The sequence below is a fragment of the Phyllostomus hastatus genome, unplaced genomic scaffold, assembly GCF_019186645.2.
Source record: "Phyllostomus hastatus isolate PE091 unplaced genomic scaffold, TTU_PhHast_1.1 phas_scaffold_760, whole genome shotgun sequence".
In the NCBI taxonomy this organism is placed as follows: Eukaryota; Metazoa; Chordata; class Mammalia; order Chiroptera; family Phyllostomidae; genus Phyllostomus; species Phyllostomus hastatus.
The window spans coordinates 2,840,030-2,857,819 of NW_025334040.1; the positions used below are offsets into that span (position 1 = coordinate 2,840,030).

At 38.7% G+C, this 17,790-nt stretch overlaps 1 protein-coding gene and 1 pseudogene across 9 annotated transcripts in view; one reads left to right on the plus strand and one right to left on the minus strand.

The window, feature by feature from the left end:
• The window catches only part of MTMR3 (myotubularin related protein 3), a 117,438-nt gene extending 100,456 nt beyond the window's left edge, over positions 1-16,982 (minus strand). For 7 of the 9 annotated variants that reach the window (XM_045826790.1, XM_045826786.1, XM_045826785.1 and 4 more), the window contains exon 1: positions 16,784-16,982. The gene's annotated coding sequence lies outside the window, so the exon portion shown is untranslated. Of the gene's footprint in view, positions 1-16,422; positions 16,677-16,783 lie in introns of those variants that run through there. The other 2 variants (XM_045826791.1, XM_045826782.1) reach the window with 2 other exon arrangements.
• Positions 12,538-12,627, plus strand: LOC123811025 (annotated as a pseudogene).
• Positions 16,983-17,790: the final 808 nt, after the last annotated feature.

Consider the following 17,790-nt stretch of genomic DNA (forward strand, 5'->3'; position numbering starts at 1 on the left):
AATCCATAAAAGTTGCTTTAATGGCCAAAGAGAAAAAAGTGTAAGTATACAGTAACTACAAATTCAAAAAACACTATGAATATATAAAATATATAATTCTACAGAGCAGCTACTATGTTAAAGGCAAGGTATTCTGTAACAAGCAAATTCAAACAAATTGCATTTAATTTAAAACGCATGAAAGAACATTATCTTATGACAAGGAAGTACCTTATCCACACACAAGGACCCAAACACCAAATGGCATAATCCTCTAACTTAGACCTCAGAATTTCCCAGATCTTAAGAGCTATACATATGGTAAAAGAGCTCAAGAGCATTCAATAATCTATGAATTTGGAGGAGCTAGATTTCTCTATTACTTATACTAGGATATGTACTGAGTTCCTGTACTATTCTCTGTATAACCACTAAAAATGATAAATGTAAGACAAGCTTCCTACTGCTTATGTAACAAATAGCTCTAAGAACCATATGCAAATAGAGGGCAATGACTTGTCTTGGTACAAAGTAAATTTCCTATATACCATCTGTGATGATGATTTATTTATTTTTTAAAGATTTTTATTTATTTTCAGAGAAAGAGAGGGAGAGAAACCATCAATGTGTGGTTTCCTCTCACACAACCCCAACTGGGCATCTGGCCCACAACTCAGGCATGTGCCCTGGCTGGGAATTGAACTGGCAACCCTTTGGTTCACAGGCCAGCGCTCAGTCCAGTGAGTCACACCAGCCAGGGCTAAATTACAGCCCTGGCTGGTGTGGCTCAGTGGATTGAGCGCTGGCCTGCAAATCAAAAGGTTGCCAGTTTGATTCCCAGTCAGGGTTCATGCCTGGATTGCTGGCCAGGTCCCCAGCAGGGGCACACAAGAAGCAACCACACACTAACGTTTCTCTCCCTCTCTTTCTCCCTCCTTCCCCTCTGTCTAAAAGTAAGTAAGTAAATAAATAAATAAATCTATCTTTAAAAATATTTTACCTCCAGCACTGATCCTCCTTCTCAGCCATGCCCTAAAGCTCCAAATGCCTAATATATTTGTATTCAGATGTCCAATTGCTTACATGTTTAAAATCAAGAGACACACACATGCATATACACACTTATCAATACTTCCCATCTTTCTGCCAAAACCAACTCCCCTTGCTACTTATTCTCCTGGGTTCTAAATATTATTGCATTTACCTTCTTTCAACTCTAATATTGCTCCCTGTGGAAACACGCAGGTGGTGTCCATGTGTTGTTATCACTCTAGTACACAGTAGTAATAACCATAACTAGTCTACATGAAGTGCGTACTATTGGCTAGCTACTATAATAAGCACTTAGTGAATCCTCATAAAAGCCCCAAGAGGGAGGTAAAAATTATTTTTTAAAAAATGAGAAACCTGCCCTGGCTGGCATAGCTCAGTGGATTGAACGCAGGCTGCGAACCAAAGCATCGCAGGTTTGATTCCCACTCAGGGTACATGCCTGGGTTGCAGGCCAGGTCCCCAGGGCCATGTGAGAGGCAACCACACATTGATTCTCTCTCCCTCTCTCCCTCTCTTCCCCTCTCTAAAAATAAATAAATAAAATCTTTAAAAAAAAACTTTCACTTCATTTGTCATATGTAATTCTTATACTTAAAAATATATAAATAAATAAATAAATAAAAATGAGAAACCTGAGGCACAGAGAAGTTAAGGAATTTGCCTAAGATCACAGGCAGGTACTGTACTAGTGGTGGACCCATCATTCAAACCCAAGCCTGAGCTCTCAATCATCATACTAAACTGCAATAAAGAAATGAGCATCCGATTTGATGTCAGAAGATCTGGGTTCTAGTTCAGCTATTCACAGCAGTGCAATCTCAGACAAGACCAACAGCTATGAAACACAATTTATTCACCTGTAAAGTGACAGCAATGCTATGTATGGCCTGCCCTGACTGATTCACAAATTGGCAGTGAAAATAAAGTGTGCAACTAATAGAGCTAATTAAAAATTTATTTGAAACATGCATCTCATAGCTGCTACCTCCATATTCCCATGGTTTTAATTTTGACAGTAGTATTCTGGAATTCTAGACTTATGGCACAAACACTGTAGTCTCAGGAAAAGAGTCTAAGTCTTGTACATATCAAGCAACCACATACAGAAGACCAACTATTAATTTGCAATCCCCATTACTGTCAAGATTGAGGATGTACAGATAGGTATTTCCATGTGAAATAGCTAGAAACATGACAGGCTAAAAATGAGATAATCCACTTAACAGATTATCATATCTGAAGCACAAATATCTCTTGGTTCTAAACCTAATATTCAGTTTTCCAAACATTTTAGAACAGAAGAAATACACATTGCTAAAAGAATGTTCTGAAAACAAAAACAAACAAAAAAGAATGTTCTGTACAACAAGTATCTCAATCATAGGATACATTTAAATCTGAAGGGCTTAAACTAAGATTCTAGACTAAGCAAAAGAAATACAAACACTCATACTATTCTCAAACATGCCAAGCCACCTATGGCGTCTGTAGTCCTCTAAGGGTCAGAATTGGAACCTCAAACATTGCTGCAAAAACTGCCTGCAATCTCTTTTCCAAGGTAAAAAGGTTCCAAATGCTCTCTTTTGGCCTCATATTGATAGAAAAAGAAAGGTCACTACACAGGAAAAAAAAGGACAGTTTAATTCAAGTAGATAATCAACCATAAACCACAAGAGACATGTCTTATGTCTTATTTACATGAAACTCCGGCTACCAAGATTAATACAGTATCTCCACCTATCTTGGGGAAGGGAAGGGAAGGAAAAGGGAACTCTGTAGTACTAAACATGTTTTACTCATAGATTTTTCACAACCAATCACATAACCATTCTGCTGCTGAGAGGAACAACAAGAGTCAAGGATTCACAATTCAAGAGCTACTTTAAAAGTATATAAAATTCCCTGGCTGGCGTAGCTCAGTGAATTGAGTGCGGGCTGCAAACCAAAGTGTCTCAGGTTCAATTCCCAGCCAGGGTACATGCCTGGGTTGCAGGCCATAACTCCCAGCAACCACACACTGATGTTTCTCTCTCTCTCTCTCTCTCCCTCCCTTCCCTCTCTAAAGGTAAATAAATAAAATCTTTTTTAAAAAGTATATAAAATTATGCACTGAGTTTTATAACTAAATTTACCCATTGAATAAATATGTGTACCTACTTCCTTATTTTAAAAAAATTTTGGCCCTGGCTCAGTTGGTTATATCATCAACACTATATGCCAAAGTTGTGGGTTCCATTCCTAGTCAGGGCACATACAAGAATCAACGAAGCCCTGGTATGTTGGCTCAGCTGGCTGGAATGTCATCCCATACACCAAAAGGTTGCAGGTTCAATTCCTGGTCAGGGTACATAGCTAGGTTATGGGTTCAATCTCCAGTAGGGTGTGTATAGGAAGTAGCCAATCAATCAATGTTTCTCTCTCACATCGATGTGTGTGTGTATCTCTCTCCAACAAATGCATAAGTGGAACAAGAAACTTATGTGTGTCTCTGTCTTTCTCTCCCCTACCTCCTCTCTCTCTCTCTGAAAATCAATAAATAAAAAAACTTAATAATTCATAGCAGGGGTCCTTGACCTCCACAGACCAGTCCAGGACTGTTAGGAACTGGGCCGTACAGCAGGAGGTGAGTTTGAATGTAATGTGCTTGAATCATCCCAAAACTAGCCCCATCCTCCCACCCCTGGTCCTTGGAAAAATTTTCTTCCATGAAACTGGTCCCTGGTGCCAAAAAGTTGGGGGGCCACTGACTTATAGTATAATATTATTTACATAACAAATGCTTCTCATTCTAGAATGGGCTTTTGGGGAATGAAGTTTACTAAGCAATTTACAATGTTCTGTGAAAATTACAAGCTTCTAGGCACTGTATTTTTTAAAAACCATATACATGGGCACAGTACATGGGCATGTACTGTGTGTGTAAGAGAGAGAAAGAGAATGAATGCCTTTATAGCAGCTTTATCTGTAGTTGTCAAAAACTGGAAACCATCCAAATGAACTTGAAGAATGAATAACAAACTGCAGTCCATCCTTATAGGAATGCTACTTAGCAATAAAAAGGAATTACTGATACACAAAATATGGATGTCTCAAGGCGCATTATGATAAATAAAAGAAGCCAGACTCAAAAGGCTACATAATCCATGAATCCATCTATACAAAATTCTGGAAAAAACAAAATTATAGTAACAAAACAGATTAGTAGTTGTCAGACACTGGGACTGGGGGGAGGGGCTGACTCCAAAGGGTCAGGAGGAAAATTCTTTGAGGTGATAAACTATTCTGTATCTTGATCACAGTGGTAATTGTGTTTCCAAAACTTGCAGAAGTGTACTCAAAAAGGGTTTTACTGTATGTAAATTATACCTTAGTTAAAAAAACTTTAAGCCATAGAATCTTAGTTACTGCTCTGAAAACAAGGAACAGATGCTACTTAAATGACCAAAGCAGGAACACTAAACCTTGTTACATCATCTGCTTCCAAATGGAAAACTCCCTTCTATTAACATTTTGCCCAGAAATCTTAACAATATTTGTAAAATAGTCAAATTCCCTTAGTACTAAAAAGAAATATACTTTTAAAAGAAAACTACCTAGTGTTTACATCCTGATGGTTTTAGAAGAAATGAGCTTTTCAAGGAGGGAATAAAATCCAAGCAATAAACAGTAAAGTCAACTTTTTCCAGAATCATGATGGTCATAACAAATGAGGTTACTCTCCTAGTTTGGGTTCAAAAATCCAAAATTCTCCTTCATAAAACCTCTAAGACATTTATTATAAGATCTTAACATTTGCCTAAAATCTTTAAGTGCTTTCACTTAATTAGGCAGTATAGCAAAGTGGTTAAAAGTTCAGGTTCAAGAACTCAAATACCTGGGGGCAAGTTATTTAACCTCATTTGGCCTCAATTTCCACAGTAGTAACATTGAAATAATTACAGCTACCTCTGAGAATAATCCTAGACAATTAAATGAGTTAACACACATAAATCATTTAGAATAATACCTGGCATACTTATGTTAATTTTCAATGAATGATATTAATATCACTAGATAGGTGTCCTTGGACAAATTATTTTACCTTTGTTTATCACAATTCTGCTCTGGAAGGTGAAAGACCTAAATTCAATGGCTTAAAAGTCTATCTAGTAATGCTATTCTATGTTCCTATAATTTTACCAGAATTGAACCAAATCACCCTGCAAAGAAGGGTGATTTTCTTTTGCATAGAAAATTTTCAGACCCAAACAAAAGTGGCTTGCACAAAGAAATACTAAGGTGAAGGCACAACCAAGATAAGGATATGGTATCCTGAGAATCCTCAAAACTGTTCTCTCCAAAAATTATTGCCCTCCACCAACTCCTTCCCTTCTGATAGAAACAGGTATGACAAAACAAAAGCCCTCCAATTTATTCATTTTAAAAATTCATTAAGCTATAAATTTGTTTTATGCAGTCTTCTGTATGTTTATGTCATAACTTTGAATGGTAAAATATATTTTATCAGTAAGTGTATTGATTTAAGAATGGAACTAGTAGAAAAGTTAATGAAGCTAAAGGGAGATAAATTCAGCTGATTATGTTCATTAAAACTTTGTGAGAGGTAAAAATTTTAAAACTGAGGTATAGATACATACAAAAAGTGCACATATCGTAAGTATACAACTCAACGATTCTCATAAACTGAACACAATGAAATCACCACCCAGACAAGACATAGAACATAAACAGCACCCTGCACTCTTATAGTCTCCCTTGTTTGTTTACACTGACAAAGAGAACCATTATTCTGACTTCCATTACCATTTATTAGTTTTATCTGTTTTTTAAACTTCACAGAAATGGAATCACATAGTATGTTGTCTTGTGAATAGGTTCTTTAATGAATCCTTTCATTTTTCTTCTTGCAAACAAAATGCATTTAAGTAAGCCAGATAGTTAAGAAAGGTTCCGTCAAACTATCAAATATTCAAAGTTAAAAAAATGTTATATTTTTTCCAATCTGACAAAAAAAAATAGGTGTAGTTTTGATTCATTTATACCAGATGGCTATTGTTGTGTTGACTGTTTTTTTTTTTAATTTGACAATCTAAGGGAAAGGAGGTCAGTGTCCCTGACTAAATAGTCAGTTATTGCGTATTTTTAAAGATTTTATTTATTTCTTAAAGGGCAAGGATGGAAGAAAGAGAGGGAACAAAACACGCCCCCAACTGGGGACCTGACCTGCAACCCAGGCATGTGCCCTGACCAGGAATACAACCGGTGACCTTTTGGTTCACAGGCCAGCACTCAACCCATTGAGCCACACCAGCTAGGGCAGTTATTTCATGTTTTAAAAATTCTTGCAACAAAATGGGACAACTGTTAATAGCATAATCAATAAAATATATTTTTAAAAAATTCTTTCAAAACACCAGTTGAAAAATCTCTGTATTAAGGTACCATATATATCGTATTAGTACTTACCTTATTACCTTGATTGCTCTTCAATTTTAATCTTATTCTTAAAAAAATAAAGGGCATTTGATAACTACAAATGCCTTACTGCCAGAAAACTAACATTCTGAATATCATCTGTTTACACAAGCATTTTAAAGACTATAATGTGCATAAACTAAGAGCAAAAGCTATCAGGTCTTATCTAAACACTTAAACTCTATAGAATATATTACAAAGATCTTCCTAAAATATCACCAGATGAGTCTATAAGCTCACAGTGGCCCAACTCCTAACTGTATATTAACACCAAAATTTCAGTAAGACTGTATTGTCATAAAAAGTCATTTATCTATCTTCCAGTTCAAATTACATGTACAAAATCCGTATCACATAAATTGTAATGATCCCACTTGATATTTAAAATGCACACACAGAAGGCTAACCTTAAGTCCAAGTGGCAAGTCAGCAGGATAATTGGAATTCAGTCTGAGTCCTGTGTTTAGAGTTCATAGAATCTGATTTTTCTTTTTATGGCATCATTCATAGTGCTCAATGAGCTCATTAGGGAGAAAATTTAGATGGAGGTCCTCTTGTGTTTAGTTATGATCAAAGCACAGACTGTCTCAGTCATAGTGGAGTTTACAATGAGACAGTTCAAATCAGCTTGCCTGCCCCATTCCTCCCACACTACTTCCAACAACTGCTCCTCTTAGGAACTGGAGCCAGTAAACTAGCCACCTTCTACTGGTGACTTAAAGCTCCATTAAGACACCCAATGAAAACCAAAGACGTTAAAATTCACTTTAAAATAACAGCTTTTCCTAATTATAAGACTAATCCATGCTCACCATAGAAAACTGGGAAACAACAAAAGAATGTAAAGCCGAACATAGTCACACTCTCCCACCAGCCAGAAATTAATCACTATTAGCATTTTCATTCCTGTCTTTCCAAAGTGTCTTATGTATAAAAGTATTAGTTCACTTCCTAAACAGGATCTTAAGTTCAGCAAGACACAGGGGAAATAACATACTAATTCTTTGAAAGACTAATTCTCTTCAGTATTTTCAGAGTAATCCAAACTATGTGTAGAGGGAACTAGAGAGAATGAGGTAAGTAAAGAGAAATCATACTTGCTCCTTTTCATTCATTCACCCCATGGCAAACTAATGTCCATGTTCCAAGAATCATTATACACCCAAAGACTAATGAGTATGCTTCCTTTTTAAATAGCAGTCTACTACATAAATAAACAATACACACACACATATATACGGTCTTGCCAATAGGAGGAATACACGCAGTAAAAGGAATTATTACATCAAGACTAAGTTTTTTTGTCACCTGAAGCTATCCTTAACAGAAAATAATGTCCTGGTCAGGTAGTTCAGTTGGTTAGAGCGTCGTCCCAATACACCAAGGTTGCTGGTTCAATCCCAGGTCAAGGCACATACAAGAATCAACCAAAGAATGTATAAGTAAGTAAAACAACAAAGCGCGCTCTCTCGTTCTGTCCCTCTCCCTCTCTCTCTCACACACACACATACTCTACCCCCCACCTCTCTCTAAAATCAATAATTTTTTTTCAACAGAAAAAGGATATTTGAAAGGCTAGCGTAAAATTAATGACCTCTCCTACAAAAACATATTTTGTGCACACCAGATGAAGAAACGATCTACAGATAATGGTGAATGCTGATTTTATTGTATACTACAATAACTTATTTACAGGTATAAATAAATATGTAAGAGCTTAAACAGTCCATAAACACTGATAGCTTACTCTGTACCAGACAATATATTAAGTGCTGGGGAGTGAAAGAGAACAGCCATCAGTACCTACTTCTGCAGAGTTTATAGTCTCTTTAAATATGATGTCAAACACTAGGCATATGGCCCCAAAGGTATCACAACATCCCTGAATATATGATGCTCTCAAATCCTTATGAGGTTCTAAGATGTATTATGAGAAAGACCCTTATAAATCATGCTACCTCAAGTAAAAAGGGATACTGGACTTTTTTCTAAAGCACTGTATATAGCAATCATCTTTAACATAAATTATCTCATTTCTTTCATCTGGCAAAAAATAATCATTCAAGTTGCTCTTTTCACAGTATCTAAGACTTCAGTATTCTCGTTCTCTGACAATGACCCATAAGAAATTAGTGAAATTAAGTTCTCCATGATGGGAGAAGAAAGGGAGACTCATTCTTCCAGAGCAAAAGCGCCATTTTCTGATTTCATAACTTATGGGGGGAACCAAAAGCAATTTATTCAAACTTAAGAAAAAGTTACCTTTTAATCTAAGATTCAACATGGAAAAAGTTTTGGCCTGAGCAAGAATTTTTTTAAAGTTAAACGCTCATGCTCTTCCAAATGCAATTAGAGTGACAGGTTAATTGTGGTACTTTGCAAGCAAAGGAAAGCAAGTAGCAATTATATATCCCTTTTACTCAGTCTCTAAGACTTAAGTCTTAGAAAATAGAGATATGTTATAACTAAACTGCTTTCCATAAAGCAAATTTTAAAACATACTCTACACAATATCAGTTCTTCGTGTTTAAAAGAAGTGCACTTGCTTTGACTGCTTCCTACCCTATTGTTTGCCCTTTTCAAATTCAGCCAACTCAACAATGACAAAAGATATCAAATCGATGCTTTTTGAGCAAGGTTTGTATGCTGGCCCTTACTGCAGACTTGATTCTCAACAGCGTACTTCTAAAGACTATCATAATCTAACTAGGCTGGACAATCTGCAGGACTAATGGAAATGCCCAAAAATACTCATCCGTAAAAGCCCAACATTAAATCTTAAGAGTCTAAAACCATGATATCCACAGCAGAGTTTATAATATACCTCAAGGAGTGCCCAAAATGCTCCGCTGAAGTAAAGGAGAAACATTTGAGCTTTATTTTTAATTATCATCTGTTAATTTGGGGGGATGTGGTTATACTTTATAAGATACACAAGAACTAGTTACCACACATATTGTTTGTAAATTAAGTAAATACTTAAGGATTGAGGATTAATGTTTTTTTGTTGTTTTTTTTTTTACTGTTGGGATGAGCAATCAAAAAGTTTTGATGCAGAGAGTTAAACTAAGACCTGATACTGAAAAAAAAAAATAAAGGAAAACTATTCTCAAACTATTTTAAACTCCCACCACCAAACTAAAAGATAATAAATCTAGCAAGAACTAGCAAGAACATGTGGAATTAGACCCTAATGTACTGCTAGTGGGACTTTAAAAGAGACATCTAATCCTAACCGGTGTGACTCAGTTGGCAAAGCGAGGGGTCGCCAGCTTGATTCTGGTCAGAGCACACACCAGGGTTTCTGTCAGTCCTGGGTTGGGGGTATGTGAGAGGCAACATATCAATGTTTCTCTCCCTCTCTGTAAAAATAAATAAATAAATAAACTTTTCATTAAAAAACAGATACCTGTCAGCCCTGGCCAGGTAGGTCTATTGGTTGGAGTGCTGTCCCAATATTTCAGGGTTGCAAATTTGATCTTTGGTCAGGGCACATATGAAAATCAACCAATGAGTTATGACTAGCATGGTTCAGTTGGTTGGGAGTCCTTCCACAAGCGAAGGGCTGCTGGTTGGATTCCTGGTTCGGGCATATACCTGGGTTGCAGTTTGGTACCTATCGAGCACATGCAAGAGGCAACCAATCAGTATTTCTCTCCCTCTCTTCCTCCCTTTCCCTCTTTCTAAAAATAAAGAATAAAAATAAAAATAAATAAAATCTTTAAAAAAGAATCAAGCAATGAATACATAAGTAAGTAGAACAACAAATCAATGTTTTGTTGTTGTTCTCTCTCACCCCCCTAAAATCAATCAATATAAATAAATAAATAAATAAATGGCATCTATCAACAAGGCACCTTGATTATATTCAAATTTAAAACACACATATCCTTTGACCCGATAAGCCCACTTTAGTGATTTAGCCTACAGAAACAGCACAACTATATATTTTTTTTTATTTTAGTCTTTAAAGATTTTGTTTATTTTTAGAGAAAGGAGACCAGAAGGAGAAAGAGAGGAAAAGAAACACCGATGTGTGGTTGCCTCTCATATGCCCCCTACTGGAGACCTGGCCTGCATCCCAGGCATGTGCCCTGACTGGGAATCAAACCAGCAACCCTTTGGTTCACAAGCTGGCGCTCAAACCACTGAGCCACACCAGCCAGGGCACAACTGTATTTTTAAAAAGTCCAAAGTAGCCCTGGCTGGTGTGGCTCAGTGGACTGAGCACCCGCCTAAGAATCAAAGGGTGGCCAATTCGATCCCCAGTCAGGGCACATGCTTGAGTTGCAAGCCAAGTCATGCCCCTAGTGGAGGGCATGCCAGAAGCAACCACACATTGGTGTTTCTCTCCCTCTCTTTCTCCTTCCCTTCCCCTCTTTCTAAAGATAAGTAAATTAAATATTTTTAAAATAAATAAAAAGTCCAAATTAGCACTGTTTGCAATAGAAAAAATTGAAAATGTCCATTTACAGGGAATTGCTATAAACTATGATGTATCCCTACCACAGAACACTCAATACCCATTAAGGGAACATCAATTAGACATGGAAGTTGTTGGGTTTTTTTTAAGTATTTCAGTAGATAATTTGTAAGAAAAAAAGAAACACCAAATATTATACCTAAGTGGAATTATGGGTTATCTCTACTTTTCTTTATTCTCCTGGCTTAACTCAATTCTTGTTTTTTGTAGGGTGTTTTAAATTTCCATACTGCATATACACTGTGGCTTTCATAAACTGAAATCACAATTTCTTTTTGACACTTAAAATGAGATTAAGTTAGAATTCCTTATTATTACCCTATTGCACTTCCATAAATTCTTTGTAAACGCTTTACTTTGGCCCTGGATGGTGTGGCTCAGTGGACTGAGTGCATGGCCTGAAAACCAAAAGACCGCCAGTTTGATTCCCAGTCAGGGCATGTGTCTGGGCTGGGAGCCAGATCCCCAGGTTGGGGATGTGTGAGAGGCAACTGATTAATGTGTCTCTCACACATCAGTGTTTCTCTCCCTCCCGCCCCTGTTCTCTAAAAATAAATAAAATCTCAACCCTCTATTTCGCCTCATGTGGTCTGTAACCAGTCTAAATATTTCAAAATTAGATTTATCTTATAGAAAAACGATAGGCATGGAACAAAAAAATAAGAACAATTCTATTCCAAGTTAGCCTTCTTGTCTTTATACCAATTCTCTCCAAGTATTTAATCAATAGACTTCCTTACATTTTGCCAGATTATTTATCTATGGGTACTAGACAACTAAATGAACTTAAATTTCTATTCTGCAACTAAATTATAAAAGCTTTAGCTACACAAGAAATTAATTTTAGAACCCAATGAAAGCAGGAAAGCGTGCTATTATCTCTCATAATGAAATTATTTTAAACATTGTGTGAAAACACGCACAGGCACGTAATAAACCCAGGCCTAGATACATCTAAGACAATGCTTTGTAGTGATCAGCCCCAGTACAATACAGTACCTGTCTTTACCGAGCAGTCCACTTAAGGGGAAAGAGTAAGAACATTAGCATAAATTTATATCTTAACTTCTTTCATTAAATCAACAGAGCTATGAAGTATTTCTGCCTTAAAAAAATAGCTTTAATTTAACCCAGCTTCACAATTTCCTTGTCGTTTTTCATTTGTTTTATGCCTCCCTATCTTATAGGCATTCTAACTGCAAAGCCCAGGTACCAAGTCCTTAAGCAATTACTTCAAAGTTTTACCATAACTCAAGAAAAAATATACTCTATGTTGCAAACCAGTAAATATATAATCATATATTTAAAAAAGAAACACAGGTTCGATTCCCAGTCAGGGCACATGCCTGGGTTGCAGGCCATGGCTCCCCAGCACCCACATAATGATGTTTCTCTCTCTCTCTTTCTCCCTCCCTTCCCTCTCTAAAAATAAATAAAATCTTAAAAAAAAAAAGAAACAAAAGTTTCCCAAATCAATACACAGTTTCACCATTTGTGATGTGCTTATATTTCTATTTCTTTTTTAATCCTTTTTAAAATCACCACATTGGTCAATGATGAGAACTTCTATTGTCTTGAAGGAGATGATGACTTAAAAATCACCAAAATGACTTCATTACCCTATGACGTTGCCACCTCCCATTTAGAAAAGATACCACAACTGCCCACAGAATGTACTAAATGCCTTGACCCTGTCACCTTCCACCACAGCTCCAATATAACAAAATGAGTGAAATCCAGCAAGTCCTGTTCCAAGTGTAAAACCTGGCACAAATGTGAGACATCCAAGATCCCTCTGAAGTTCCCGCAACACTGTGACTATTCCTATCCGCAGATGGGATGCAAGGGCTGAAAGGTTTCTCTAGGCAAAGTACAGAAACAGAAATCTTTCATTGCTGTATCAGTTACATTAGTAAATTCTGCAATTGAGAACGGGTAGCAAGCTTACCACTACTCCACAAGCCAACCCTTCCAAGAAAATAAAACAAGGTTCTACTGCAATAGGATTCTAGCAACATCCCCTACATTTTAGACTGCTTTCCATATACATCATTTCATTTGATCCTCCCTGACACACTGTAAGATAGAGAAGTTGCTCTTCTTTCTTTTCCTAATGAGGAAACTGAAGCTCAGAGCCCTTACATGGCTTGCCAGAAACAACATAGCTAATGAGGAGCACAACTCAGGGTTGAACCCAGGATTTACTGATTTATCCACTTTCATGCTACAATAATTTTCATTTTGAACATCTGACAGAAATATGAACTTAAAAGGCATGTTAAGGTTTAGGTACAAAAGTGAAAATAAAAGCACTATATCGATATTGGTATCATAAAATTAAAAGTAAAAGTAGTAGTGAATGTTAATTTCGGTAGCCTCTAGGTTTACTGGGAATCCTAGTTCAATATAGATTTGATCTCATACTTTGTGTTTACTCAGCGTTTCACAGATTGTAAAACTACATATAAATTCACCATAAAAAATTACAGAATTGGTGGACTGTAAGAAACTGGCCACATAAATTGCACAAACTTCCTCCAAACCATCCTTAACCTTGTGGCTTCACCCTAAATTATGAAGTTCTCTATGTGAAATCTGTTTTGATTTCATCACTAAGTGAATTACAACAGCATAAGCATGTTGTTTCTGCATAACACTTGCAATATGCACTCAATTTCCAGAGTACTTTCAGACAACATCTAAAATCCAAAAGCTTAAAAGCAGAATCCAAGCAAAATGTTCCTTTTTTAATTAAAAAGGTTCATCTACTTTTTAGATGGATACCAAATAATACAATTAAAAATTATTAAAGATTTGCAGAATAAGGCTGAAGAAACTATTTGAGATAAAAAAGGAGATGAGGAAATTGAAGCCCAGATAACTGACATTCTCCCCAACAATCACATAGTCAATAATGACACAAACACTCAACCAATCTACCGTTTCCCATTATTTTAAATGTCTCTGCATCCAATAAAAGGTGATCCTAAAGAAAGTCATTAACACCTAAAAAATGTTGGACACATTTTTTTAAAGACATATTTAAGACCCAAAAACTAGGGGACAAGATTGTGTCCAATGACAGTCTTTAGAAAACAGAATCTCTTAAAGCACTCAAAGCTCCAAACCACATGAGCTAAAAACTGTTTCTTTAATCCAATGCAAGATATCAAGTAGCTTTTAATAGCTAACATTGCTATCAACCACCATAACAGTTCTTTTCCCCATCTCAACACTATTCATTTACTCGACAAGTACCTAAGGGCATATTATGCTGGGAACTCCAGTTAGGTACTACAAACACCAAGGAGCTAACCAGACAAGGCCTCTTGTTCTTGTAGTGCACAGCTGGGTGCACCTCACATGCCCCTCTGCAATATGAATACTTCCTTCATAACTCAGCATTCCACTTGACCACGTAAGGTGTTAACCAGAACTACAACAGATTTAAAAACTGACTTTACCACTCCTCACAGCCTGGGGCAAATTTCATGAACTTTTCACAATAAACCTTCCTGGTTCACAACTCTTGACTCAAAAGACTGCTAATTCACCCACTCTACCCTCACTTCACTAGAAACATGGTTTCGTAGCAACCACTATGCTTTGGGGGAAAGCACCTTTGGTGGCCCCCTTTGTGAACCAGGAGACTTACTGCCTCTCCCTCTCTTCTTTCCACTGGATTCTTCCATACATCCCTGGATATACCTCCAGTCAAGAAGCACCTAACTTTACCAAGTGTGTTCCTGAAGACCTGCACAAATAACTTTTGGCAACAAAGCTATTTCCTTTACGTAAATCCATTATATTAGGAGATGCTCCATTTTCAGTTTCAAGTTTCTCACATTTCCCCTTCTTCCCTACCTCTCAAATTCTTAACATCTATAAACAAAAAGCACTCTCACATAAGTTGTAATTAAAAAGAATCTTTGGAATACCAAAGGTGACCCAAGGCAGAAATTCACAAACCTGGCTGACCAGAATCATTCAGGGAGCTTTGTAAGGATGGATTCCCGAACCCCTCCTTCACCTGGTCATTAATTCACCGGGTCCTGTGTGAGGCCCAGGAAACAGCATTTTAGGCAATTTATACTGATGGCCAGTATTTAACTAGCTAAGTCCTGAACTAAAGAATCTGGCCTAAAAGCTGAGAAACTCGAGTCCTTCCCATTGCTTGCCATTAACTACGAGTGGGGCTGCACAACTGTGCTGGGGGTCACCAGAACTGCTCTGGGTCATCTGAAAATGAGGGAGGTAATTAGAGCTGAAAGAGGCCTTCATAGCCCTGCCCAGGTAGCTCAGTTGGTTAGACTATGGTCCCAATACACCAAGGTTGTGGGTTCAATCTCCGGTCAGTGCACATACAAGAGGCAACCAATGAATGCATCAGTAAGTGGAATAACAAATTGGTGTTTCTCTCTCCCCCCACCACCCCTCTGAAATCAGGTTTTTAAAAAAACGATATTTGAAAGAGGCCTTCATAAGCAGCCAATCTACAATTCTAGAAGTTAGTTTAATATTGCGTAAGTACTGGACTGAGTTTACTCAAAACAGTGTCATTCTGCACAAAAACAATATGGACCACGACTCTTGCCCTACAGAAAGTGCCTTGAATCTAAAAAGGAGAGATCCTGGCCACCTCTCAATATACAAATCACAAGCATGTTACATTAAAAAACAAATCATCTGGGAGGTGGACTGGGGTGAGGGGAAAAGGCAAAAAACTGTACTTGACAACAATTAAATTTTTTTTTAAATCATCTTCTGTAATTCAACCCAGGCCGCCATGGCATCACTGTCACACTATGAGAAACTAAGTTGAACCTCAACTAGAAAAGTATGCGTACTTTTTTTTATTGTGAAAAAAAAAAAAAACAGATCCTATCAGATAACAAAGTGGATCTCAAGATACTAAAACAGTCAAGAATTTAGGCCTTGCTCTGGAACAGACACCTAAACATCAATACCTAACAGTAGTAGCTCCTGTGCAAATCTTGCAGGTGAGATTACCAGACTCAAAGAGTTTAGTATAGTGGAACTGACCCCATTATTTTCCCACTGAATTTACCCCATTATTTTTAGGTAGGTTTTCCAGCCCAAAGTACAAGCAACGATACGATCTTACTGGTCCTAAGCAGCACAATGTGATACATCAAGCAGCATGATTTCCACCTAAGAAATAACACTGTAATCTTTTGCAGAGCTGTTTGACCAGCGTTCCCTGAGCTTTCCCAACCGCCTCCGAACCATCCTTCCCACCCAAGTACTACCAGGTCAGGAGAATGCCCAGCTACACAGTCAGGCGGCCACTCCTCCTTCCCACAAGTCCCGGGCCCACACCGCTCACCACAGGGGCTCTGCTGGTCCCCGGCCTCTGGCCTCTCTCCACCGCAGACTCCCAAAAACCCGGTCCAGAAGAGGGGTGCACTCACCTCCCGAGGGTCCGCAAGCATTTATCCGGACGCTCCGGGGGTAGCGCTTCACACCCCTAACCCTATGGGCCCGTCCCGCCAGATCCGGGAAGGCCGCCCCGGCCCGAGAACCCACTCCCCGGTGCCGAGGATCCGGGGCCACTGGGTTCCACTCCCCGCGCCTCCCCCTGGCGGCGGCCGCCGCCGCCCAGAAAACCCCTCTTTGGGCCACGCACGCTCCACAGGCCCCCGCGGGCCGCCGCCTCCTCCACAGGGTGACAGCCGCCGCTCCCGGACTGAGGCCGGCCCCTCCTCCAGCTCCTCCTCACACCCGGAGGAGACGGGGGAAGGGGGGGGCAGGGAGCAGTGGTGGGCTTCTTACCGGTCGGCAGGACATGGCGAGGCCCGCCACGGCACGGCCTCTTCCGCCACCCCACGAGGCTCCCAGCCAGGGCCGGCGGGGGGGCAGCGCCAGGGCCGCTGAAGTGTCTAGTCGGGGTCCTCCTCCGTCGCCGCCGCCTTTCACAACCACAACAACATGGCGGCAGCGGCCACACAGAGCGCGCTCCCGACACAGAGCCGGGCCGCAAGCGGGGGCGCGCGCGCACGGTCGGGCCCTCGGCTCTGGGTCGGGAAAAGAGGGCGGGCCGTCACGAGTTGGGAGGGGGCGGGGCCAGAATCGTTAGTCACGCCCCGTTATGGGCGGGGCTTCAGACCTTCGGAATGCCCGCGGTGATCGAAAAGCTGATGGAGAAACCCAGTGGAGGAGGGACAAACAGGTGGAAAACGGGCGAACACGAAAAGTCAAAGGTGATCCTACAGATTTTTAAGAGGCATCTTTTCCTACTCTATATCTCTGAGTAAGACAATGCCTCACTCTACTTAACCAGTGAAATAGAACATTAGTACATAGTATATTTCACCTGTAGTTGTGATGAGGTTAAAGCTAATGTAAGCATGTAAACTTAGTGTGCTCAAGGTTCTATTTATAATGCTGTTTTTGAAATATTAGTTTAACTACTTAAACTAAAGCTCAGCGGGATAAAGTGAGTTTTCAAATAAAAATAAATAAATTGTAACCCATTTGCAACAGCCTGCAGAAGAATTCTACATACCAGTACTGAATTACGTTAGGCCCTAATAGATTTACCTCCTCAGAGTTGCATTTTAACATTATACCCTTGACTTTACTAGAAAATGGCTGAGAGAACCAGTAAAATGAAATCTATCCTTGCATTTGTTATATTGTTTTTTCACAGTACTCTCTGCAATAATTTACCTATTTTTCATGTTTGTTACCTTTCTATCCATTCCTATGTAAAAGCTACTTGCAGATAAGGATCTTGTTTGTTTTGTTCATCATGTTATCTCCAGCACCTAGAATTATGC